General features: G+C 56.9%; 1 protein-coding gene across 5 annotated transcripts in view; it reads left to right on the top strand.

Annotated features, from left to right (window-relative positions):
- The window catches only part of AGPAT3 (1-acylglycerol-3-phosphate O-acyltransferase 3), a 126064-nt gene that overhangs the window by 60106 nt on the left and 41477 nt on the right, over nucleotides 1–24481 (top strand). Inside the window, exon 1 of one of the 5 annotated variants that reach the window (XM_037830795.1) lies at nucleotides 22976–23314. The exons of the other annotated variants lie outside the window; for them this stretch is intronic. The gene's annotated coding sequence lies outside the window, so the exon portion shown is untranslated. Of the gene's footprint in view, nucleotides 1–22975; nucleotides 23315–24481 lie in introns of those variants that run through there. 5 annotated transcript variants of the gene reach the window in all.

Raw genomic sequence — 24481 nt, 5'->3', positions numbered from 1 at the left:
TGGGACGTGTGCTGTGGGCTCCGTCTCACTGTCTGAAATGGCCTGTGCCTCTGCCCTCTGCCCCGGTAGGAACGAGCCCTGAGAGCCCCTGCCCCTCTGGGCACTTCCACAACCCGACGGGAGTGCCCGTTGGTGGACACCGGGGTTTATGACGAGAGCAGAGGGCCTGGCCCTCCCCCCAGGGCCCACGCCCCAGTGCTGAGCGGGCTCTGTTGGAATAGGCCCTTCTCCTGGCCGGTTACCTCATGACCCGCAGAGACGCAGACCCCAGACCCCAGACCCCGCAGGGCAGAGCTGTGGACCCCAGACCCTGCAGGGCAGAGCTGTGGACCCCAGACCCTGGACCCTGGACTCTGGGAGGGCAGAGCTGTGCACCTGCCCATTCAGCTGCATTTCCTGCCAGCTTCCTGCCAGGGGCCTCCCTTGGAAACGCTGTCTGCCAGGGGCCCCATCTCTGCCCAACGCTGTGTCTTGGCACTCGGCAGCCTGGTCCCCGCTTAGACCCTCCCTCCAAGGCTCGCCCCTTCAGACGGGCACCGGGCGCCGTGGGCCCTGCGCGCTGTGGCTGTGACTGCGAGGCAGCGGCGTTGCGAGGGGCCCCGGCCCGGCCCGCTCCCGGTGGGCGACTGCACAGAACTCGTGGTTTCGGGCGCAGGCAGAAGGGTGGCAGGACAGAGAGGGGCCGCACCACGGGGGGCAGCCGCCTGCCGGGCCCTTGGCTTCTCAGGGTCTCCAGCCACCCGGCTTTGCGCTTCGCCCCGGCGGGGAGCTGCCCCCTCCTGCCAGCTCGCGCGCCCTGAGACAGGCGACCTGTGGGGACAGGGGGTGTCAAAGACGTCACAGGGATTACGTGCCACACTGCAGAACCGCGTTGGTCTCCTCCTCACACAGGTTTCTTTCTAGATCCTTTTTCTTGCTTAGGAGGAAATTCATCCAAGAAAAATAACTTAACTCATTTTACCTTTTTAATTGTAAGTCTAAAGAAATCTTTTTTTTTTTAATCTTATTTCTTTTAATTTGCAAGGCTGTATTTAACATATACTTTATCTATGGTTGTCCCCTTGACTATATTAAAGTTCCCTGGAGGGAGTATAGAGTATATAGGATCAAAATCTTGGGACCCATCAAGATAATGTGAATTTAGCTTTTGGTATAATTCCCCTGTTAACTTAATTGCGAAGTTAAGGCTTCTGACCTCATATATATTTTTTTCACCTTTTTTTCATTTTTTTATTGTAGAATATAACATATATAAATAAAAGTGACAGCTTTCCAAGTGCAATTTAACAAGTAGAGAGAAAATTTCAAAGAATATTATAGGTTACAATTCCACACTTTTAGTTATTTCCTGATTATGAAATATAACATATATACAAAAAGGTAATATCTTTCAAAGTATGATTTAACAGGTAGACATATAGGAAATTTCCAAAGTTACTATGAGCTATAGCACCACAGATTCAGCTATTCCCAAAGGAAACTGTTGTCGGAGACCCCAGCTGCAGATGTTAGGGTCGAGGATGGAGCCGGCAGCCCCACCCCCGGACGAGGCCTGTGCAGGAGACCCGGGCGGGGAGCCTGGCGAGCACGGAGCTGAGTCTTTTCTGCAAACCTGCATTGTAAAAGTGACCGTGCACACTCTACGTGCCTTCGTACCCTCTGATTGAGTTGGGTGGGCGGCCCCTGCACGTCGGGCACTTCCAAAGCTCCAGGCTGTTCAGGGAGGCCCGGGGACTGGCCGGCGTTCCCGGGTCCAGCTGAGCACCAGGGCTGGGACCGGTGAGCCGAGTGGGTCCGGGTTGGGGAGACTGGGGGGATCAGCAGCCCCTGCCCCGGCGTCCCCGCTGGTTTGGTTATGCCCATCACCAGGGGCTGTGCGGGGGCCTTTCAAGGCGGGAGGGGGGCAGAGCACGGGGGAGCAGGGTGGGGTGCCCCTCTCCGTAGCCTGCTGTGTGCTGGGCACCCATCCTGAAGTTCACTCCTGGGACGAGGTTTTGGTCATTTCCAGGGTAGTTTTTGTTGCTGTTTACTTTTTCTGTCCCAGCTTTGTTTTGTCAGATTAAAAAAAAAAAATTTGCCTACTCTCAGGAAAAGGGCAAAGTGTCAAACTGGTGACACTTGGGCGTCAGGAAGAGCACAGCCTCCTCTTCCAGGTGCCCGGTGTCCCAGGCGGCGGAGGGCTGCTCGCACCCCGTGGAACCCGGTGGAACCCTGTCACCACGCGGCCTCAGCCTTCTCCCACGCAGGCTGGGGAAGGGGAGACCAAGCCCGTCCACATGCTGCCCACCGCTCGGGTGCTGCGCCGATGGTCTTTGCTCAGCAACAAAGGCCACACCAGGATTGATTTGCAAGCTGTATGTGCAGCGACGAGCATAGGAAGTTTCCAGATACGCTTTAAAACACTGGAGATTTGGCCCCGGCTTTCTCAGGCTCACACCCAGGCCTGTTTACTCTCTGTTTGGTTCGCATAGTAACCCCACTCCGCTGTTCGTCCCATGGTGCCTTGGACGGCCGTTTATCAGCCCGTCCCTGAGCTCGCTGGCGACATTCCTGGACCCTGCGCCACGAAGCCGCCGTGTTCACCCACCGAAGTCAGAGCCGGGCCTCTGCGTGTGGGACTGTCACTTTCATCCTCCACTTGCCTGCTCGTTTATTTAAAGGAGGGGAAGGGAAGCCTCCCCGTGAGAGAGAGGAGCTCCCGGGGTGCCTGTGGCGTGGCGAGGCGCTGGCCCTGCAGCCCGGGTGCCTTCCTCCAGCATCTCTGCGTGCAGGGCTGGGGCATCTCTGGAGGAGCTCGGTCAGCAGACGCTGCCCGTTACGGGTCCATCCTGGATGAAAGGAGAACACGTGAAACTGTTACGCGCCAGGTAACTGCTGCTGGAAACCGCTGTGAGTAGCTGTGAGCAGTGGAGAGCCGGGCTCTGGGCAGGGGCCCGAGTGGACAGCCGGCAGCCCGGACGGCTCCTGCCCTTGCGGATCGACCTGCCGTGGCATCGCGGTGCCCCCACCCCCACCCCGGCTTCAGTTGTGAGCTAAATCTGGATAAAGAGGCTGGTGAGTCGGCAGGTTCCCAGGGGAACATCTCATTAACCTAATAAACACGACAGGGCGTTGCAGGGGAGAGGCTCTTGGCTGCTTGCGAGAAAACCTGTTTTTGTGAGAACTGAAATTCAGAGGCACAGTAGAGACAGGGACGTTCCACATCGCCTTTCGTTCTGGAAACCCAGGCGCCTCGCGGCTGTGGGCCTGTGGATTGGCTGCAGGGGCAGGCTTTCTCCTCCGTGGGCTGTAAATCCACACGAGGGCTTCAGGGGAACTGTCAGAAACGTGGCCAGGGACTGAGGCTTGGTGTCCAGCGTCCGAGGCTCAGGGAAGCGAGGGCCCCTCGAGGGCACTGGGCCCTGGGGCACGGCCGCGGACAGAGGCCGGCCAGGACACGGGGTCAGGAGAGGCCTTGGCGCAGGGCCCGCCCCACGTGGGCTGACGCGCTCAGACGCCAGTGTCAGCCCAGCTGCTCCCAGATCCTGGGCCCCCCGGTTGTTTTGTGATCTGGGGCAGAATCACTTGGAATTGGCAGTAATACCGGCATGGTGGAGCTGCTGTGATTGTTAAATGAATGCTTTGTGGAAGGTACCTAGTGCGTCGTGTGGCTCGTGTTTGGTGTCTCCCAGTGAGGGCCACGTGGCCTCGCGTTTGCTGTGTCTTGCCCTGCGCCACGTGGCCTCGCGTTTGGCGGCCTCGCGTTCGGTTGCCTCGGTATGTCCTCGTGGCCTCGCGTTTGGTGGGCTCCTGCGCTCTGCCCTCCGCGTCAAGCTTGAGTCTCCTTCCTGCGTTTTTCACTTGCTGACATCATATTTTGTATTTGAGTGTTGGTTGCCTTGTTGGTTGTCACTCCCATTCGTGTTCGTTTCACCAGAGCAGGAGCTCATAGGAGCTCACGAGACAGTTACGGGGTGAATGCATCATTGTGCACATCATTGTATAAAGGGTCCTTGAGTGGTTTCCCGTCTTCTCCTCTCAGCTGGCCCTGTTGATCTGAGCGAGGCCAGTCATCACAGACAGGCCACATGGCACCGTCCTCCAGACAGGGAGGAAGTTTGCTTTTTAAGAAACCACAATAATAATAACTGCAGATTTATTGTCACACATTTTCCCACGTCTCTTGGTCATTACATCACGCACTGTTAGGTAAGCTAGTTACGGCCTGAGTTTCTGTTGACTGCATAAGAAACGGGCTGTGGAAACCTCATGAGAAGATGTATCGAGTTTACAAAAGGGTTTTAGCAACATAGTAGTTTCACGGGAGAGCCCCCCACGCACACGCTTTGGGGAGCCGATGCTGTCACTGCCTGACTCTCACCCCTGCAGGCGGGTGGTGGCCGCGCCTCCCGGCATTTTGGTTTCCCCTCCCCGGGATCCATGGTGTCGAGACTTGCCGTGTGCCCACCGGCCCTCCCCGCGTGAGCTTTTGCTCTGTGTCACTGAAACCTTTTGTCCATTCTTAATTGGGTTGTTTAACTTTTTCTTATCAAATTGTAGAAGTTCATTTTATACCTGTGTCAGGTATGTGTTTTGTTACTATTTTCTCCCATTCTGTGGCTTGTCTACTTTCTTAATAGTGTCTTTTCTTGAACAGAAGCTTTTAATTTTGTTGAATGTAATTTTTCTTTTTTATTAGACTTATCACTTTCTGTGACATATAAACAACAAATGAAGAGATTCTCCCATGTTTTCCTCTAAAAACACTCTATTTTATGTTGCAGCTCTAAGGGGACCCCAAGGAATTTTCTCATCCAGCTTATTATTCTTCTCTTTTAATGATTTTGCAAAAGATTTTAATTTTTCAGGCCCAAGGATAGAAATCTGTCAATACTATGTTCTTGTGACATTTTCTTGTGTAATACGTCAAATTAGCTTTGTTCTCCTGAACCTTGGAGAGTAAAGACCAAATAGAAATTTGGAGGCAGAAAGTGGAGTTGGCACACAGGAGCTGGCTCCCTCGGGCGGGAACCATGGGGGTCCAGATTCAGGTGGGGGAGCTCTGCTGGGGGAGGATTTTGGCAAAATGCTTGGGAAAATCACTATTTCAAAATCAGAAAAACCGAGCCCCGGAGCATATGTGGTTTGCTGTGTTTTACTCAGATCTGCTGAAAGGAGCATAATAAAAAGCTGCAGCTCTCTTGGTCTTCTGTACAGTTAATAGAACCAAAAACAGGTTTGAAGTTTTTTCTTGGCTCTGCTTCTGCCCAGTGAGAAACTCGGCTACTTTGGGTATGTCCCTGGTCTGGGGGGCCTGACGCCCGATTGGCCTGCCCGCCGCCAGGGAAGCCTGGGGAAGTCTGGGGACCAGCCTGGCATGTGAGCATTTAACGAGTGTTGTTACAGCCACCAGATGACAAGAGCAGGTGCTCTGGGGCAGCGTTGCTCCCCGGCCTGTGCTTCCTTGGGGGTGTGATTCTGGAGGTTGAGACCTGAGGGGCTGGGGGTGGGAGTCCCAGGCGGGCACTTGGCCACACAGCCTCACCCCGGTGCCTCCCGAGGACGGCAGGAAGCAGCCTCTCCAGGCCTGTATCCCCCTGCCCTGCACATGCCCAGGGGCGGCAGCTTGAGGGGCCACGTATGGGGGGGGGGGTTTGCGCTTTGAAGCCCCCATCACACATCCACGTGGCAGTGCTTCCTCGTGGGTGGAATCAGGAGCTTGGGGCCTCCCCATGAAGCTTCCGCTTAGGAGCTGCCCCCTGGTTTGGCACCGCACCAGGACAGCGAGGGACCCGAAGGAAACGAGCCTGTGGTTCCACCGAAGGTTGGACGAGGACAGAGCCAGACCAGGCGGTGTGTGGTTAGGGGCGGCTGCAGGGCCTGCTGAGAGCTGAGGGTGCAGAGAGGGGGAGGATCAGGGCTCGGGGCATTGGCTGTGAGGGGAGGTGACTCTGGGACAGATGGAGAAGGGCTGCCGTCCTCAGGAGGAGGCAAGTGTGGAGGGGAAGCTGAGGCCCACAGGTCTGCCTTCTCGCTGAGAGCAGAGAAAACGCCAGGTCAGAAGCTCTTCACCTTAGAGTGTCTGAGAGTTGAAAATCCGCGGGAGCCACCGGGCCAGTTTGGAGAGAAGCCTGGACCCAGGGAAGGAGGGAGACAGCCACCTGCAGGGTGCACGCTGGTTCTCACACACCTGGGCTCAGGCATGTCCCTGAGGGGCAAGGGTGCAGAAGAGAGGCCGGGTGCACCCCGAAGAAGGAAGCCTAGGGAACCCTCCCACATTCAGTGGGGTCCCACCCTCCTTCCCCAGCCCAGGGGCCCATGGAGGAGGCTCAGCCTGACATCTGAGCAGAGAAGAGAGAGGAACAAAGAAGCAGCACAACAGCAGGCTGTCCACAAGGTGCTGTGGCCTCATGCTGGCCCTAGCACAGCACACAGCCCAGGTGTGTAAATCAGGTGTGCACCCCAGGTGGGCAGCCCAAGTGGGCAGCCAGGTGTGCACTGCATGGCCTGTGGAGGTTGGAGATGGCCCCAAAGGCAGTGCCCCCTTCCCGGCGCTGGCAAACCAAGCCTTTCCAGAGGAGGACACAGCCAACCTGGGACTAAGAGAGTCCTCACAAACATTTTTCAAAAGTCTTGTCTAATAAACAGTTGCCAAGGACCCAAAGTAGCATGCATGATCATCTGCAGAAAAAGACCATCCAGCAGCCACAGACGAGAGAATTCTGATGTTGGAATGTCAGGCAGACTCTGAAACAGCCGTGCTGACCTCACTTGGTGAATTAACAGCTAACTTAAAGTATCTTTGGGAACAGGACACTATAAAAAATGAATGACAGCACAGATGTGGAAAAGAGCCACACAAATTCCAGAAATGAAAAACATTACGCCTGATATTAAAATTCCATGGACAAGTTTGGAAGTCGATTGGCTGTGGCAGAGGAGAGGTCCCTAGGAATGACCTGGAAGGAAGCACAGAAAGACAGAAAGGTGCAGACGCGGGAGAGAGGCTCAGCGGCCTGGAGGCGGGCCCGGGAGAGGTCTGACGCATTCTTGGGAGGAGAGAAGAAAGGGCAGAGCAGGGGCCACGTTCGGAAAGAAGCAATAGTTATTGACTCAAGAGATGCAAAAAATAGTGCAAACAGGAGAAGAAATCTAGGCACATTGTAGTGAACTGGAAAAAAGGGGATGTCTTAAAGGCAGCCAGAGAAAAACTGCAGATCACTTCTGTTCCGGGTTGCTAATGCTGCCGTTATGCAAAACACCAGAAATGGATTGGCTTTTATAAAGGGAGTTTATTTGGTTACAAAGTTACAGTTCTGAGGCCGTAAAAGTGTCCCAACTAAGGCATCAACAAGAGGATACCTTCACCGAAGAAAGGCCGATGGCGTCAGGAACACCTCTGGTCAGCTGGGAAGGCACATGGCTGGCGTCTTCTTCCTTTGTACCCAGGCTGTGTTTCAAAATGGCATTCTCCAAAATGTTGCTCATGGGGCATTTGTCTTCTCTTATTTTCTCTGGAGAAAACTCTGGGCTAGCATCTCCAAAGCATCAGCAAAAGTCATCTTTCAGCAGCTGTCTCCAAAATGTCTCTCTTAGCTGCAGCACTGAGCTCCTTCTGTCTGAGCTCTTACAGGACTCCAGTGATTTAATTAAGACCCACACTGAAAGGGCAGGGCCACACCTCCATGGAAATAATTTTATCAGTTATTACACACACTTGGGTGAGTCACATCTCCATGGAAACACTCGATCAAAATGTTCCACCCAACAAGATTGGATTAAAAGATGATGGGTTTGTAGGAGACATAATATTTCCAAACTGGCACAGCCTCCAAAGGCATGCCAGCGAACCTGCCAGCCTGTCAGCACAACTGAAGCCAGGTGACAGGATACGGTATTTTCAATGTGCCAAGAGAAAAAACTGCCAACCTAGAATTCCATACCCAAGGAAATGTCCTTGAAGTGTGAAGGTCAAATGAAGACATTTGCAGACAAACAAAAAAATAGCTCGTCACCCCCTTAGCAGAAATTTGAATGGTTGCACTTCAGGTGGAGGGTGATTTCGGATGGAAGGTACAAGATTCAAGAAAACGTCAGGAGCGAAGAAAAGGTAAACACCTGAGCAGAAAAAAGTAAAGGAACAAGAAATAACATGTAATATTTAAAAGACAGAATTAAGATGCCGAATAACATGTGAGTAATTTGATCCAGGAGGAGAGTACAGGTTCAATTATAATTATTAATTTATTCATAGATTTTGATTAATTATTAAATTAAGAATTCATATGATAACTGTAGGGGAGCCACTAAAAGAAGTGGAATTTGCTGACAACGACATTTTATTCTTTGGGACACCAATGTTCTGCTTTAGCAAGGGAAGCCAGAATGGAAGTAGCTTTGGGGTTTGGGGGATGACAAAGGGTTTTTATAGATGTAGAAAGGAAGTTCGCTTCACTCCTGCTGATCAGACCAGGATTTGTCCGTCTTACAGGGGCAGTCTAGGGCAGGGGGGCTTTATTTTGTGTTGGAGCCAAGGACAATGAACTGGGGGCTTGGTTGGCTGTCTGGGTGGGGATTTCACATTTCAACAGAGAGGAAACTTAAGAGAGCATGTTTTGTTTTTGTTTTTGCCTCTGAGGGACCCCCTGGGTTTCTCTATACGGTTGTATCCAGGAGAATTAAAATACCTTTTAAAAACCTATTAACCATGAAAAAAAAAAGCAAGAAGGAGAAAAAGAATAAAGAGGAGACGGGGCAAATAGATGGTGTGTGTAACCGGTGATGAACTCTTTGTCAGGTTGCACACACAGGAGTTGCTCGCTGCTCTGTACTGTGTCAGATTTCACAACAAAAGAGTGTTAAACCCTCACTAGATGTGCTGCTGTTGCTTCGTGAGGTGCCCAGTGTGACCCGGGGGCCCAAGGCTTGAACTCTTTCCCGGTGGAGGCCACGGCGAGGACTTGTTCTGGAAGCTGGCGGTGCCCTCTCAGAGGGTCGGGGTGGGGGCGCGTGGCGGCCGGTAGAGGAGAACCCAAAAAGAGGGTCTTGCCAAGGTCTCCCAAAAAGACCCGAGCAGTGATTTTCTACTCACCTTCTGTAGTGAACTGACTTTCCGGGGGAGGAACTGAGGGGAGTTTTCAGGCCGTGGTCTGGTTGATAAATGACTTCGCTGCCCCTTGAGCAGTCATTTCCATTTTTTTTTTCTCTCTGCATGGGGTGTGCCAGTGATTGAAGGTTTTATTATTTCTAAATGGACCAGGAATCCTGGACTGAAAAATTCTTCAACTTTCTTGGTTCTTGGCACCTTTAGTGCCTCTATAATCTTTTCACTTATTAAGTAGTTAGGTCCTGGCAACTTAGTACCTGTTTGAAAAATAATGCACATCAACGGAAAGGAAAATAATGCTTTTATTTCATTCTTAGGTAGCCACTGCATGGTCAGAATCAGATTGGACACTGACACCCTCATTTCTTTCTCTTTTTTTAGGTGCATGTAGTTTTAGAATTACTGTAGCTTCCTGATGGACTGAATATTTTGTCATTATTATGTAGTGACGCTCTCTAGCTCTGATAAGATGTTTGGTTTTTTTTGAGGCAATATATATTTCTTTTTTTTCCCCTTTTTTTTTTCCTTTTCACATACTCCCCTTCCCGCCAATATCCCCTCCTCTGATCTACCACTTTCATTTCTTAACCTTCACCTTGTTATCAGAGCAACCGTGGGAAACCCAGCTTTTCTAGGACGTGAGATTGTGGAAAGGAAGGGAACGTGACCTGGTGTTGAAACCGTGGGCCACCTCGTTCATGCTCGGGGGTGTCTGACAGATGTCACCGTGTTCCCTTGAAAAGCCAGAACCCCCTGCAGCGCCGCCGTGCGTGTGTCGGGTCCCCGCGTGCCCCGGGGCGTGCTTCGGAAACCGAGGCCTTGACCGACGACTCACGCCTGGGTTGTTCGGGTTCTCATCAGCTTGTGCTCTCGCTGGCCTTCGGCGTCCACTGTGGATTTCAGCGCATTTGAGGGAAAAAGGGACCTCCCAGCAAATCCAGGGTCACACGGCGAGCAGTCGTCCAGTGTCACCGCCCTGCCCCTGGGGCTCACCGGGCCCCCAGGGAGTGGTGCCCTGTGACAGGCTCAGCGTCTGCCCGCGGCGCCTTCCTGGCCACTGCAGTCACGCGCGGTAACCCCAAGAGGCCGTCACCCCCGGTCCCCGCGTGGGCGTGCCGGGGCCCCTGCCACCCTGGCACCGTCTCCCCTGGATCCAGGAGCTTGATTCCACGTGGCGAGTGCCTGACACCTCTGCTGGAGAGCAGGGCCCCCGGAGCCCCCCAGCAGCCCGTGGAGAGGGCGGGGGGCAGGTCTGTGTGACCTCGCTCCTGCAGAGCCCCCGTCCCCCCAGCCTCTGCTGCCCCCCTCTGTGCCCTGCCAGGCAGGTTCTGACATCTCACGTTCCTTGGTGCCGGCCACCTTTGGGTCCAGTTTCGGCCAACCAACGAGCAGCTCAGAGCTGGCGCCAGCCCTGCGAGCTCACTCACTGCCAACTGCCCCAAGTCCGCGAGCGTTACGTCCACCCCAGGGCCATTCCCACGCCCCCCCCCAGGCTTCTGCTCGTGCAGAGTCACTGAGTCCTGCCGTTCTGTTGCGTGGCTGGCACCTGCCACGGGTGACCTGACACCTGCACCCCAGGGCTGAGGGGTTTTGTTCTCAGGATTGGAGAGGGCCCACCCTCTGGGGAAGCCACCGTTTCTCCAGGCAGGGGGACAAGGGAAAGTGGGGCTGCTCCCCCCAGCCAGGGAGATGCAGCAGGGTTGGGGGCCGAGGCACTCAGCCTCCTTGGAACCTTCCCCACCCCACTTCCTGGGCCCCGGAGGTCTGAGCCAGCGAGGACGGCCAGCCCAGCCCAGGGTGCAGGCTGGGGGCAGGCACAGGTGGCTCTTGTCCCTCCACTGGGCTGGGGGCTGGTTTGCTCTGCAGCAGTGGACAGCAGGAACCGAACTTGGGACGGGATGTGGGGTGCTACCATCAGCAAAACTAAAATGGCAGGTGCTGGTCTGGGGTGGTGGGTGCTGGTCTGGGGTGGTGGGTGGTGGTCTCGGGTGGTGCGTGGTGGTCTGAGGGTGTTGGGTGTTGGGCTGCGGGCGGCAGGAGGGCGTGAGGAAGGGCTGCGGGCCGCCCTGGCTTATGCCCAGAGAAAGGTCAGTGTTTCCATCCTTGCCGAGCACAGAGACCGCAAAGCCGACCCCATGAGCTCTGGGGTCTGCCCAGGTGCTCCGGGTGGGATGCTCACAAGCCACCTGCTGACTGCTAGCCGCCCCCAGCAAGCGCGGGAGGCGTGGATGAGTGCAGGAGGAAGCGGGTTCATTTTCCCTGGAATTTAGAGGAAGTGGAGGAGCCTGGACCTGTGGGGCTCAGAAGCACAACCAGTGCCCTCCCCTAGCCCATCCTGGCTGGGGCTCTCGGTGAGGAATGGGCTCGGGAGGTCAGTGCGGGTGCGCACAGCCAGCTGGGCACCTGCCGGCCGCTCGGCCTGCCCGCAGTGTGGCTCAAGCCCTGCCTGCACCCCGGGGAGGTCTCGAGGCCCCTGAGGCCCGTCTTCTGGCTTCCAGGTGTTCGAAGTTGGTGCCTGAGCTGTGCCGCGGGCAGAGGTGGACTCGCGGCTGGGGCAGGGGGAGCGGCTGTGCCTTCTCAGCTCAGGGATCCTGGTGCCTGTCAGCTTGGGGACGCTGCGACTCTAAGGAGACAATCGCCTCACGTCAGCAGCCGCTCGGCCACCCTGGGGATTAAGGGCTCAGAAGGCCTGAGGCAGCAGGACATGGCTCAGGCCGTCCCTCGAGCCCTTGCGCTGGGCGAGTGGAGGGGGCCACATGTCCGCTTCTCCCAACGGCTCCTGGGGCTGGAGGCCAGGGGACAGGACGTAGAAAGATCCCTCCAGAAGGGGCCTGAAAATGATGTGCCCCGAGGCCGCCCCGAGGCCACCCCGGGACCAGCCGTGTTCTCGATCCACAGGGCTCCTGGCTCGTGGGTGGGGTCGCCCCGGGGACGGCGTCTGCTGGGCACAGTCCTGTCACCTCAAGGAGCGGAACTGGGGCTTGGCACAGCTATGTGGCCACCTGGCTCGATCGTCCACTGGTGTCCAGTCGGGACGAACCCTGGGCCTCCGTGAGCAGCCCCCATGCCGGCCGGCGCGCAGGCCTGACTTTCCCAGACCCCAACCCCAGTGACCCCAGGTCTGCATGACCTCCAGAGAGGGGACGTAGAGCCCAGTGGCCGTCCCCCCTGCAGGGCCTGTGGAGCCGCCAAAGCTGTCGCCTGGTTCTCTGGGAAAACATGCCACATCAGAGCTGGTGTCTTTGGGTCCTGGTGCCCATCTCGGACTGCCCCCTCCTCCCGCCGAGGGCTCCATTGGTAAAAGCTGGTGCAAGTTGGCAGTCACTTCACCGCAGCTTGGCACCGCAGGCCCCGAGAGGGGGTCCCTTGGAAAAATCCAGGGCTCTAAGCATGTCCCCATTCAGAGACCGACGTTGAGGGGTTCGTGCTGCTCCTTCATTGTTCGGTTCCGTGATACCTGGAGACCCCTTCCTCCTGCTGTGCAGGGGTCCCGCGGAGACTTGGGGCCTGACGGTGGGCCTTTGTTTCCCGGGCCGAGCCCCTTTGTCGGTTTTGGGGTGCACTTGGTCTCTCAGTTCGAGCTGCCTCCGGCACGCTTTCCCGTCCTCTCCAAGCACAGTGCCCACTGTGCCTTTTACTGGCTCTTCCAGCAGGGCTCTCTGCCCCTGCAAGGTGGTGTCTCCCCGCCATTTGCAAGTGCTCACCCGTTTTCCTTCCCCTCGGTGGGCTTGTAGTATTTGTCAAAATCTTGATGACATGACCAAGTTTTGTTCCTCCCCCTAAACAAGGACAAAAAAGATGAAGGCACAGTAGACCGTGAGTCACTGGGGTGCTCGTTCCCACATTTCTTTCTCGAAGAGAAATCTCTGGTTTTGCTTTTTAGTCAGTGCTCCCTGTACAAACTGTTCTGTACTGTAGTCACGTTTGCTTTAAAATAAAACAGCAAAGACCCCTGCCCCCAATCTGAGTAAAAATTGATGCCCCTGGATGTGGGGCTGCGTTGACCCCCTTTTCCCACCTGGGACATGCTGCATATAGCCCCACAAGAGAAGCACAGACTGGGACGGGGCCTGATTAGTTTGGGGAGTTATGATAAGAGAGCATTGTGGCCTGTTATTGTCAGAGGCTACCTGCATGGACCTTCTATATTTTGGGAAATGCCAGAAAACTTTAGATGCGAAAATGGTCTCCTAGATGGACACAAGTCCCAAATAGTCTATTAGAAGCTTGTAGCTGAAAAGAACAGAATCTTGACTAGAATTGCCTCTGATCAGAAGACCTAGCACACATGTAGCAGCAGTTCCAAAGCTAGGCCCTTCCGTGGTGGCCCACTCCTTAGGTCAACAAAGGTATCACCATGGTTACAGTTTCTTTCCATTTTCTTCTTCTGCCACCTCCAGTTTTTGGCCATTGGCTTCAGTCTCCTCGTGGTTGCAGGGTGGCTGCCACAGCTGCGGCCATTGCATCATTATGCAGATAAGTCCAACAGAAAACGGGAGTTTCTTTTTGCGGCCTTTTATTGAGGGCAGAAACTCCCCGAAGCCTCCAGGAGGCCTCCCCTGTAGTTACTGACCACCCTGAGGCAACCGGCAGCAGCCGGCCCACACTGGTCGAGATCTGGTCCTTGGAACTGGCTGTACTTTCCCCAGGCCATTGAGGCTACGGCCATACTGTATTCAGTCGGGGTTAGAAGGAAAGTAGGAGGTAGATGTTGTATCGGCAACTGATGATTTGCTAAAACAGAGGCACAAATAGGCCTGCCTGGCTGTGGAAACGGTCCGATCAGACACGGGCCTGGGTCCCCTTTGTAAAGAGAAGGGTGGGCTGCCCCACGTTCGTTATCTTCTGGTTGAAGAGCTGAAGTGTGTCCCCCCACCCCTACCCCTCACACACACACGCGCGTGCGTGCGCACACACACACTCTTGGGTTTCTTGGGGCATGAACACTTCTAACATGAATAAATGGAAATTTGCTTTATTTCCACAAGTTTGTTCATTTTTAAAACCTTGTATTCCCACTGGGGAGAGGTTTAGTTCCTACTGAAGATGGGAAGTGTGAATTCTTGAGTTTTGTGCACATTCTTGCTACAGAGTTCACTCCAGCGCTGCCAGTGGCTGTCGTGCCTTCTGGCAGGTGGCACGTGGGACATTGACCAACCTCTTTCTGTACTGTTCTCCCTACGGCTGGGCCACAAATGCCCCCCAGCCCTGATGAGTGAACCAGCAAACCCCCGTCATTGTCCACGTCTCTGAGGGTGAGGGGTCCGGGGGGTTCTGAGTCTGCCGCGAGGTGGTGTCATCTGAAGGCTAGTGTGATGGGGGGGCTTCCCGGGGCCGAGGGGAACCGTGTGTGGGTTCCACTGCATTTCTGTCTTCACGGGCTTTGCAGAGGGAAGAGCTGGCACTTCTTCAGGATGCAAGTGGCACATTTGGGGTCTCGCAGACGACACCTTCCTGCTGAGCATGGCACGGGCGTGGGGCTCTGGCTGCATTGAAAAGGGAAAGCAGTGGGTTCCCCGGCGGGCAGGGGGGAGGGCGCCTGTGGGGAACGGGTCTCTTGCGTGCAGGCCTGTGGACGATGCGCGGAGGGCTGTCTGTCTCGTCCTGACACAGTCTGGCCACCCTGAAGGAGAAGGCACTGACCAGAAGGCCTTCCCGATGGCAATCCAGGTGCCTCCCCGTTCCCCATTGGCCTGCCGAGGCCCGTCCGCTTCGTGAGCTCATGGCCCTGGACCCCCGCCTCGTCCAGCCCCTTCGGCCTTTCCTTTCCTCGGCCCCAGAATCCTCGTCACTGCAGATCCAGACACCGCAGGCGGGGAGAGGGGAGGCAGACCTTCCCTGCTGCTCGTTTCTTTCCGCTTCCTTTTCTGGAGAACGAGAGAACCACATCCCCATGCCCCCCGGCTCTGCAAACGAGGGGACCCCTGGACAGCCAGGCCCAAGCCCTTGCTCTTCGAAGGAGCCTGGGCGTAGCTGTCCCTGGCCCACGTGGGCAGGCCGCAGCCCCGGGCTGGGAGCGGGTGCGCTGGGACCTCGGCAGCCAGTGGGGTGCTTCTCCCTCGCTTGGAGGCCTTGCAGGGCTCTCCCAGCCCAGGAGCTGAGCTCAGCGTCCGCCTTGCCCGCTCACCCCACCCTGCACCAAGCTGCCCTGGTATTAGGGCCGCCGAGCTGGGAGGGAAGGGGGCTGGGGCTCTCGGCCTTCAGCCCAGGGTCGGCGCTGGGGGGCCCACACCCCTGACTGCTGTCCGGGGCGGCTCCTTGGCCCTGAGCTGCTTACTGGATTAGGGCTGGAGCAGGAGCTCGGTGGGGTGGGGGCAGCTGGTGCCTCGGGGGCCCCCCAGCCTCCTCCCGGCCCTGCTGGAGCTGACCTCGTGGCAGGGCGGGGGCCCGCGCCTGATCCCCTCCTGCACTTGCGTCTTCACCCTTCTGGCCGGTGCACGGTGCGCTCCGCCAGCCTCCTTCCTGCCGGCTGTGAAAAGCTCCTGCACCGGAGGCCGAGGATGCTGACCAGCCACTCGGCCTGCCTCTTCTCGGGGTTCTGCGCCGTCCTCGTGGCGGCGGCCTTGGCCTATTACTTCTACTGGTGAGCGGGGTGCGGTGGTTCTGGGGGTCACCCGCTCACTGTGCGGCTCGCTCCGCTCCTCCTGCAGCCCCTCCCGTCCCTGCCTCTCGGCAAAGTTTCTGCACCACCCTGGGTGCGGTGCTGGTGGGGTGCTGTGGGGCACTTGTGGGGGTGCTCATGGGTGCTCATGGGGGTACTTGTAGGAGTGCTTGTGGGGGTGCTTGTGAGGTGCTTGTGGGGGTTCTTGGGGGTGCTGGTGGGGTGCTCGTGGGGGTGCTCAGGGGCGCTCATGGGGGTACTTGTAGGAGTGCTCATGGGGGTGCTTGTGGGTGCTCATGGGGGGTCACTTGGGATTGCTCATGAGGTGCTGGTGGGGGTACTTGGGGTGCTCATGGGGTGCTCGTGGGGTGCTCGAGGAGGTGGGGGAAGCAGGTCTTAGTCATTGGCTGTTCAGAGCACATCAGTCCCCACCTCACTGGGGTCCCGGGCGTTCGTCCCACCCTCCGGCGAATGCTTTTCTGTTGGAAGATTCCTGAAGGGGGTGAGGGGGTCTCACGGTCCGTCACATGGCAGTAGGTGCTCGGTGAGTGTCGGAGGGTCGGCCGGCGCGTGCGCAGTCAGTAGGTTCGCGTCTGTCCTCTCACCCCTGGTCCTCGTGTCCCGGGTGGTGCGGGGCGGGGGGTGCTGGTTCCCGCGGTGGTCTGCCGGGAGCAGAGGGTGGGGGTCTCCTCAGATGTGGCGCCCCCTGATGCACCCAGGGGTGGTGGGCTGGGGGCTGGTTGAGGTCTGAGCCGCGGCCGCCTCCCGCTGGGAATGTCGCTACCCACCCGGTGCTGTCTGGGGCCTGACCCTCAGGGGACCCCCACACCGGGCGTGGTCAAGGGGACCCCCGGCCTGGGAGTGGCTGCTGCCTCCCAAGCCAGCAAATGCCCCCCGGGTTGTTCCTGGCTTCCCCCGGGGCGCCCTTGGGCTGGTGGAATTAGTGTCTCGATCCGGGAACTTTCCCTTCTCTGGATCCGATTAGCCGCGGGGAGGCGGGGACGGAGGCGGCTCGGCAGGCACAGCCCGACCCCGGCCCAGACCCCTCCCCAGACCCTCGGGTGGGGCGCTCCGCTCCCATCAAAGTGCCCGATGCAATTTACGGCTCTTCAGAGCCTGAGGCTGAAACGCAGGTGTGGAATTTCAGGGAGGAGTGGACGGAAAGAAAGACTTTTGTCCCCTAGAGAAGGAATTCCAGGTATCTGGAGTATGAACTAGGGGGCAGTTCTGGTGAAGAGAGTTCCCCAAGCCCCCTGAAGCCCCCTGAAGCCCTCCGAGGGTGGAGTGACCACTCACTTGAGCATGAAATTTGGGACCCTTTTGAGAGTGAACGGGGGCCACAGTGGGAAGCCTGTGGCCATGGGCCCCCCCGGGGTGCAGGGGGGCCTCAGCACATAGGCGGGGGCGGGGGGACCCATTTTGACCTTCTTTGCTCAGCCCTGTTGCCTGTTTTATAACCGAGGCAGTCGAGGCCGTGGGAGACCCCCAGGGGCCAGGCCGGCGGGCTCGGAGCGGATGGCCAGGTTCTGAGGCCGCCTCATCCCCAGGGGCGGCTGGTGGATGTGACCAGCCCTGCAGCGGGTGTGCACGTGTGTGTGTGGGTGGCCACTGTCCCTGACCACAGCACGGGCACACAGGTGCGGTCACTGCTGACGGGCAGCTGGTGGAGCCCTGGCTGAGAGGCTCCTGGGGTTGCCCTGGACATCAGGCAGCCTCGGCCACACCCTGTGGGCCCTGCCTGCACCCCTGAGCCACTCTCAGCCCACTAGGGACGGGTCAGCTCAGCTGGTGCCGCCGTGGGCCCCCCACCACCTCACAGTGCCCTGAAGGGACAGGGTGCTTCTTCTGGGGACTCTCTCAGGAGCTGGGGGTTTGCAGAGCTGACTGGGGCCACACAGCCCAGCCCCTCCCACCCCTGCCGCTGGGCGGACCTCTCCGGAATTGAGCTTGGCAGCACTGCCCAGTTCCGGAAGGTGCCCTGGAGAGCCACTGGCCGGGCAGTGAGCTGCGTGGCCTGGTGCCGCCATTGCCCCCTTTTCCTGACAGTCTCTTCTCAGGGTTGCTAAACCTGTACAGTCCCCAGAACGGGACCACGTTCTCAGCAAGCCCTGCTGCACATGTGGGCATAGGGTGCACAAGCACCCACCCCAATGACTTACTGCTGTCTCGGCCAGGTCACTTTTATTTTGTGAAACACCATCCCCAGTAATTGCTTTCAGACGAGGCACTGCACTGAAAGGTGCAATGGGCCATAAAATCAAAGCCACTTCAAACTGTTAAGAACAGTGGACCCTACCCCCCTGCCACCTCCTGCTGTGTCCCAGTCAATTCCACACTGGCTAGGACCCAAGACCACGGCGAGATCCAGCGTCGGCTCAGGCATCGTGTGGAGGGCTCGCCGGGAATGGGGGGCGGTTGGGGGTCAAAGCTGGTTAGTCAAAGGGGAGAAGGGCTGTTTCCCCCTTCGTATCCTAAGTAGTTACTGAGTTGATTGCCCCCAGCTGAAATTATCTGATGTATGGACTTGTTTCCCCGATTTTTAAAGAAAGATCTTAAAAGGAGAAAGACATCTTGGCTGCTTGTCGGTGACATTTGAAGACCCGTGGCCACAGCGAGGCGGCAGGCTTACTTTGGCCCCTGCCCCAGGCCCCCGTCCAGAGCTCGGCTGGGACAGTGTGGGGTCAGTGAGATCAGTTCTGCTTTCTCGGTGACCCTTTGTCAATGAGTTCACCATTACCTTAGTGGAGGTGTAGTCAGCCCTCTTTCTCGGAGAAAAACAAAAATCTTACTTGAAATTATAGCAGTAGCTGTTTTTCGTGTTTGTGATGTATAACCACACCCAGGAATTGGATTTCAACCCAGCGCATCATGATGAAGTGTGTGTGTGTGCGTGCACGTGCGTGTGCAGGGTAACTGAAACCTCGCTGACCCCTGGGAGGGTGACGCTCACCAATAAGAGACAGTCAGAACCTCCCTGCACACACCGATCGAGAAGGCAACACGTCAAGCCATGCTCTTTCCCGGGAGCATCTCAGGCCTTCAGCGCCGTGTCCGATGCCTTCCCGTGGGTCTGCGTGGTGGGGGTGGGGGGTGCAGAAATTCCCAGACCAGTGTGGTGGGGGACCCTCTCGTGAAGTCATTCCTTGGGATTATACATTTTTAGAAATGCTTAAAACGATTTGGAAGTCTGTTGTTTGTAGGTGAAATACCAGCTCTGTTTGTGGGCCTGGGAACCAGAATATGTTAAGATCTGGCTTACAAGTATCTTTTGGACTTCAGTCTGCTTATAAGGTAGGGAGGGGCAAGCTGGGCCACCTTATAACTCTGAAGGTTTCTCAAGAGCTCATGTCCGTATGTATGTTCTTGTTTAGTCCTCAGAGCAGCCCGGTGGCTGTGACTTGAGAGGTTATATCCAAACAGGGACACTGAAATTCCGACTGACCGCGCCGCGTGCCAGGGCCTCGAGGCCCGTGAACCAGAAGCAGAAGTAGGACAATGACCAACTGGACAGAACTCCCACCCCCACAGACGGTCCCTGCTGACCCCTCACGTGAACAATGAGGGGTTCACTCAGCTCACCCACCTCCCCCTCTCCCCAAAAGCTGCCGCTGAGTTTTTTTAGTTATATTACTTTTAGTTGTTTCATTGGTTCTCTTTAAACTTTAATGTACTTAAATTTACATTTTTGTTGCATTGACTTCAGGCAAAAATGTAGACTTCCCACTATGTAAAATGATTTGGGTTTATATCGCTTACTTTCTGTTCTATAATTATAATAAGGTTCTCTGTGCATCTTCCATATTCACAATAAAATAAAAACCCAGAGACCACACTCACGATAACGATTTTAACAGTTGCTGCAGAAAGCACAGAGAGGGGCTGTGATCCCGAGTCACTGAGTCTGGGCCGCCGTGAGGAGGGGCCGAGCCCTAAGCCCTCCTCAGCCAGAGGCTGAGCTCACGCCTCGTGTTGATTCGCTTTGCATTTGGATCACAGTTTCCTTTCATAGCATTTTTATTACTTAAAAATATTGCCTTTTTATTTTTGAGAGAGGAGACTTGCTCCTTCAAAACCCAGAACTTCCAGTTCCTTATCATTCTTTGTTGAACAAGTTCCACTTTCTTCCTGAAGACGTTCCTCTGTGCTCCTGCTCTAACGTGGACCAGTTCTCTCCAGTCCTTCAGTCGAGTTGTCCTGGGGCTTCTTTTCATTGCGTGCCTGGGTTAGTTCTTTCCTTAAAGCCATGTCCCCTCTTCATTAGGTTCCTTCTTGCTTTGCTGGCCACATCCTCAGGTGAGCTTTTCTGAAACCTTGCGCGTGAGCCTGCCATCGTTTTTGTCTTCCTACCTGGTGTCTCTCAGGGTCCTGATGGAGCATGAGTGGGTATCCATCTAGGAACGGAGGGGGATGTGTGATGGGGCTGGTGACGAAGCTGGAGGCAGGAGTTAGGGGAAGCAACAAGAAGATAAAAAACACGAGTCCAAGCATTCCTGCCAACAATATAGTTTATTTCAGCAAAACTACTGTGAGGGAGAAAGGGTCTAGGGAAAAGGAGGACTATTAGGAAATCAAATTTGACTCTTCTGGGTCCCAGGGTTCAGATTCTCTGAAATTGGAAAGTGACCAAAGTTCGGATTATGCACCAATATTTGTTTGCTTGAGCATTGGCTTCTGGTGAAAACCGTGTTGCATTTCACTGCCATTGACACCAAGGTTTCAAGCTGATTGTCACACCGCTGCATGTGCTCTCCAAGGGGTTGCCACTGGTGGTGAGAAACCCTTCAGTACATTTGTAATGAAAAATACATATTTGCAATAGAAATATATTTTCTGCAATAGATATATTATTATCTCGGTTCAGACTGTCATTAAGGATATCTGTGTGTATGTTGCAATTTCGGAAAATCAGTGTGATGGGAATAAGGGAGTGGAGAAGGAAAGCAGGAGCAGCTTGGAGGCGAGGCGGCCCCAACGGCCGTGGCTTCCGGTGGCAGTAATTCTGGAAACACCTTCTAGAGGTTCCCTGGGGAGAGCCCAGCACCGCAGACCCCGTGGCTTTCAGCCTCCCATCTCTCTACAGCTCTCTGACAGCTGCGACAAACGTAAGAGGACGGACTTGGGGTTTATATGCCAATTAGAGGAAATTAAAAATTAAAAGCAGTTTAAAATGTTTTAAATGTTGTAAAGTCATTGCTCAGTAGTTGGCCAAAAGAGGAAAGCTTCCTTTCCATTTTTAAAAGATGGATATGCATGGCAAATCTTGCAGGCAGTTCTCAACAAACGTTTATGGAATCAGGAAGTGTCTTTTATTGACCATTTAATTGAATTCATACACGGGGTCAAGCAGCTCTGCCCTGACTTTTCAGTTCATTGGATCTAAGAAAAAATCCCTAAAATGAGTGAAACGGAGACGCCAGTGCCCGTCCCATCTTGTGGCAGAGCCACGGTGCCACCTTCCCCGCACCCCCGGGGGCCTGAGGACGTTCCCCGCCCGCCACAGACGTGGTAGAGTGTCCACCACCGCGGGGAGAGCAGAGGCCCCGGGAGGGAAACGGCCGGAGGAGCGAGGTGGGACCAGCTGGGCCTCCTGCGTGGGTGCCGAGCCGGGGCCAGCAGCTGGGGGCACAGTACCGCTACCGGGACCCCCAGCACCACAACCCGGGACCCCCCAGCACCGCGATCCAGGACCCCCAGCACCGCGGCCGGGACCCCCAGCACCGCGGCCCAGGACCCCCAGCACTGCGATCCAGGACCCCCAGCACCGCGGCCCAGGACCCCCAGCATCATGGCCCCGTGTCTCTAAGGCCGACGAGGCCGGGCCGTGCTGGGTGGCGGGACGGAGGCCCTGACGTTGGCTCTGCGAGGCCTGCCCGTGGTGTCCGTCCATCAGTGTCCGGGGTGGTCTGATCGAATGTGTGCCCTGTCAGGAAGCCTCGCTCGAGCCCATTCCTCAGTGAGGAGGGAACAGTGGGCTTCCCCTGTTAAAGCAAGACCCCTCTTGGCCGGTGGCAACGGCTCAGCCGAGAGACAGGCCCAGGAGGGACCCCAGGGTCCCCGCAGCCGGCCCTGCGCCATGGGCTTGGCAGGGACGTGGAGCCGTCCTTTCAGGTTGCTCACTTGTGTGGGGAGGGTGGCAGTGTCGCAGTGTGGATTTAAAGAGAGGGAACATCCCTACTGTGCGCACTGCTGCCTGTTTGCGGGGGCGTCACTCTGTTTGCATTTCTGTCTGAGGGTGTCGGGCGCTGAGGGCGAGGCTGGCACGGGTTGGAGGGTGGGGGAGCGCATGGTGGCCGCGGCACTCATTTCCTACCCGTCCCAGAAAGCATCCCTCCCTCCTCCTTCCTCCTCCCACGGGCGTTTGGTGATCCCCGCCGTCTGGCCGACCCCACCGAGCCCCGGGTGCCCAGCGGCGGGCAGAGTGTCCCCGAGCCCCGGTGCTCGGTGCAAAAACAGAGCAAGGGAGAAACAGCCTCAGGCGCAGCCGAGCGCCTCGCAGCTCGCTTTAGCTGCAACCTGGTCTAAAATGATGAACTTTCTTTATGGTGCCGTCTTGTGAACTGCTGCAGATAACTTCCACAGCCTTGGCCCCCTCCCCCGAGTCTCCTCCCGTAGAGACAGGCTCCCGCAGCCTCTCTGTCACCGCCGCACCCCTGGGCGCCATTTGCTCCAAGCAGCTCGTCCTCCAACTGTTTGTGATCCTGGAGCAACTTGTCCTCGTCCCTCCGTCTTCCACCTACAAGGCTGTGCTGCATGTCTGCGGGGGTGGCCTGCCAGAGGAAGAGGTTGTCTCTTTAGTCCTCGTGTCCCCAGCCCAAGGCCTGGCGCAGGGTGACACGTCTCCCAGATGGAATCATTGGGAAGCCTGAGGGTGGTGCCGTGGCTGTGTGGGGTTAGAAGAGGGTTATGCCGGTGCAGTGACAATAACATTTTATTTATGCATTTGGTAAAGGCAGAAGAACATTTTCCGCAAGGTCAGAAGATTGCGTTTTGTTTAAAATCAACCGTGAGAGGGCAAGAGAGCTAGAGATGTTTGTGTGTGAATGTTTTGTTGCGTAACTGCGTTCGTGCGGCGTGTGACCTTTGCCTGGGGTTGAGGAGGTCACGCCCGGAAGTGGGGGTGACAGAGGCCAGGCTGTCAGTGGCCCTGGGGAAGGGGCTGGGGAGCCTGCCTGGGGACAGGGGTCTGTGAGGAGAACTGTGAACCCCGAAATCTCCCTCAGCCTCCTCAAGATTCATCATTGTTCCACTGGAAGCGGATACTCACTCGAGAAGCTTCTGCCACCCCTGCCAAGTGCTTGGCTACGCTTGCAGCAGGGTCGGGGGGGCCCAGGACCCTCACCTGGCACTCACGTGGCAGGACACGCACGCAAGCCTTTCGGCCAGATGCTGCAAGTCCACTCGGAGAGGTGCCGGGATGAGGCCCCTGCCCTGGTCATGCAGGGTCACTGGAGCCGAGGCCCGGGGCGGAGGCTTCCGGGCAGCGTTGGGCTGAGTGGGCACTCGGCTGCCCCCGCCCGGCCCTGTGTCCTGCGGGCCGAGCACCGTGTGTCACCACTGGGCAAGGGGCCACAGCTGCTCAGCCCCGCAGGGTCGCGGCCGCCTGGAGGGCAGGAAGGACGGCAGGCACGGTAAGGAACGCTGTCCCCCATGTTCCCGAGGCGCCGGGGCTCAGCCTGCGGCTCCCTGTCCCGGCGGATCCCCACAGCACACCCGGGAGTCGCCAGCCCGCCCGGCCGCCCTCTGTCCGGCCGCCCAGGCCGATTTGTGGGGGCAGGGACGGGACAGACAGCAACAAACGCTGGCTTTTCTCGCTTGTTAGGAAAAGAAGTTGCGGGAACAGGCCCACCCTGAGGGCGGCTGGCTCTGCTGCCCTGCTGTCCCCCGTCCGGGACACCAGAGGGGACCGAGAAAGGGGGTTTCCCTTCAGAAAAGAATGAAAACAGGACTTCTAAGATACCGGACATCTTCTTTCTGGAGTTCTACCATTCCTGTTTGTCGACTTCTCTCCCAGGATTTGGAGCTCCTGCCCCCGGGAGGGGACACTGCGTGGGCAGCCAGCCAGGGCCAGGGATGTGCCAGGGTCTGTCCTGGCTTGCTGGGGCCTGGAGTCAGGAGGCAGAAGTTGGAGAACAAAACTTGGGTTTGGGGTAAACATTTGGGGATTTGGGAAAAGCAGAAGAGGAGAGCAAGCCCGAGAAGGGAGGACATTCACTCCTCAAGGAGATGAAGTGAGGACAAGTCTGACGTGCTCGTCCACCTGGGTTACAGTTCCCGTCCAGCCTCAGCGTGGGGGGCCGGGGCCGGCGAGGGTGGCCTGGGGTGGGGAGCCCTGGTGAGGCTCAGCAGGACCTGGGGGGCACAGGCAAAACTGACTTCAGCACGGCAGCCCATCTCCCTGTCGGGGGGCACCAAGGGGGCCGAAGGCCCAGGCCCAGATGGCGTCTCCTTGGGGTCCCCCACCTTTGTGGAAACCCAGTGCGAGGACCCCACCCTGGGATGTGAGAGGGTCCTCACGACCCCGGTGCAGAGTGCTTGGTGTAGATCGTGTTGTGCTCTCTTAAAGGACAACCCAGGGGGCAGCGTGGGCAGTGGCCGGCGGGGTGCAGGGACGCCGGGCCGAGCTGGGGCCGTGCTGCTGCACCCTGGATGGGGACCCAGTACCCTGCTCCGCCTGGGCATGGGGCACCAGTCGCTGGCTTCCGGGGCAGGGCCCTGGCACCCACACAGGGTGGGAGGGCAGCTCCTCGGCCCCTTCCCTTCGGTTCATGGTGTGTCTTCGTCCGGGAGGTTGTGGC

The sequence above is a fragment of the Choloepus didactylus genome, chromosome 1 (genome assembly GCF_015220235.1).
Source record: "Choloepus didactylus isolate mChoDid1 chromosome 1, mChoDid1.pri, whole genome shotgun sequence".
NCBI lineage: Eukaryota > Metazoa > Chordata > Mammalia > Pilosa > Megalonychidae > Choloepus > Choloepus didactylus.
This window is presented reverse-complemented; position numbering and strand designations above follow the sequence as displayed.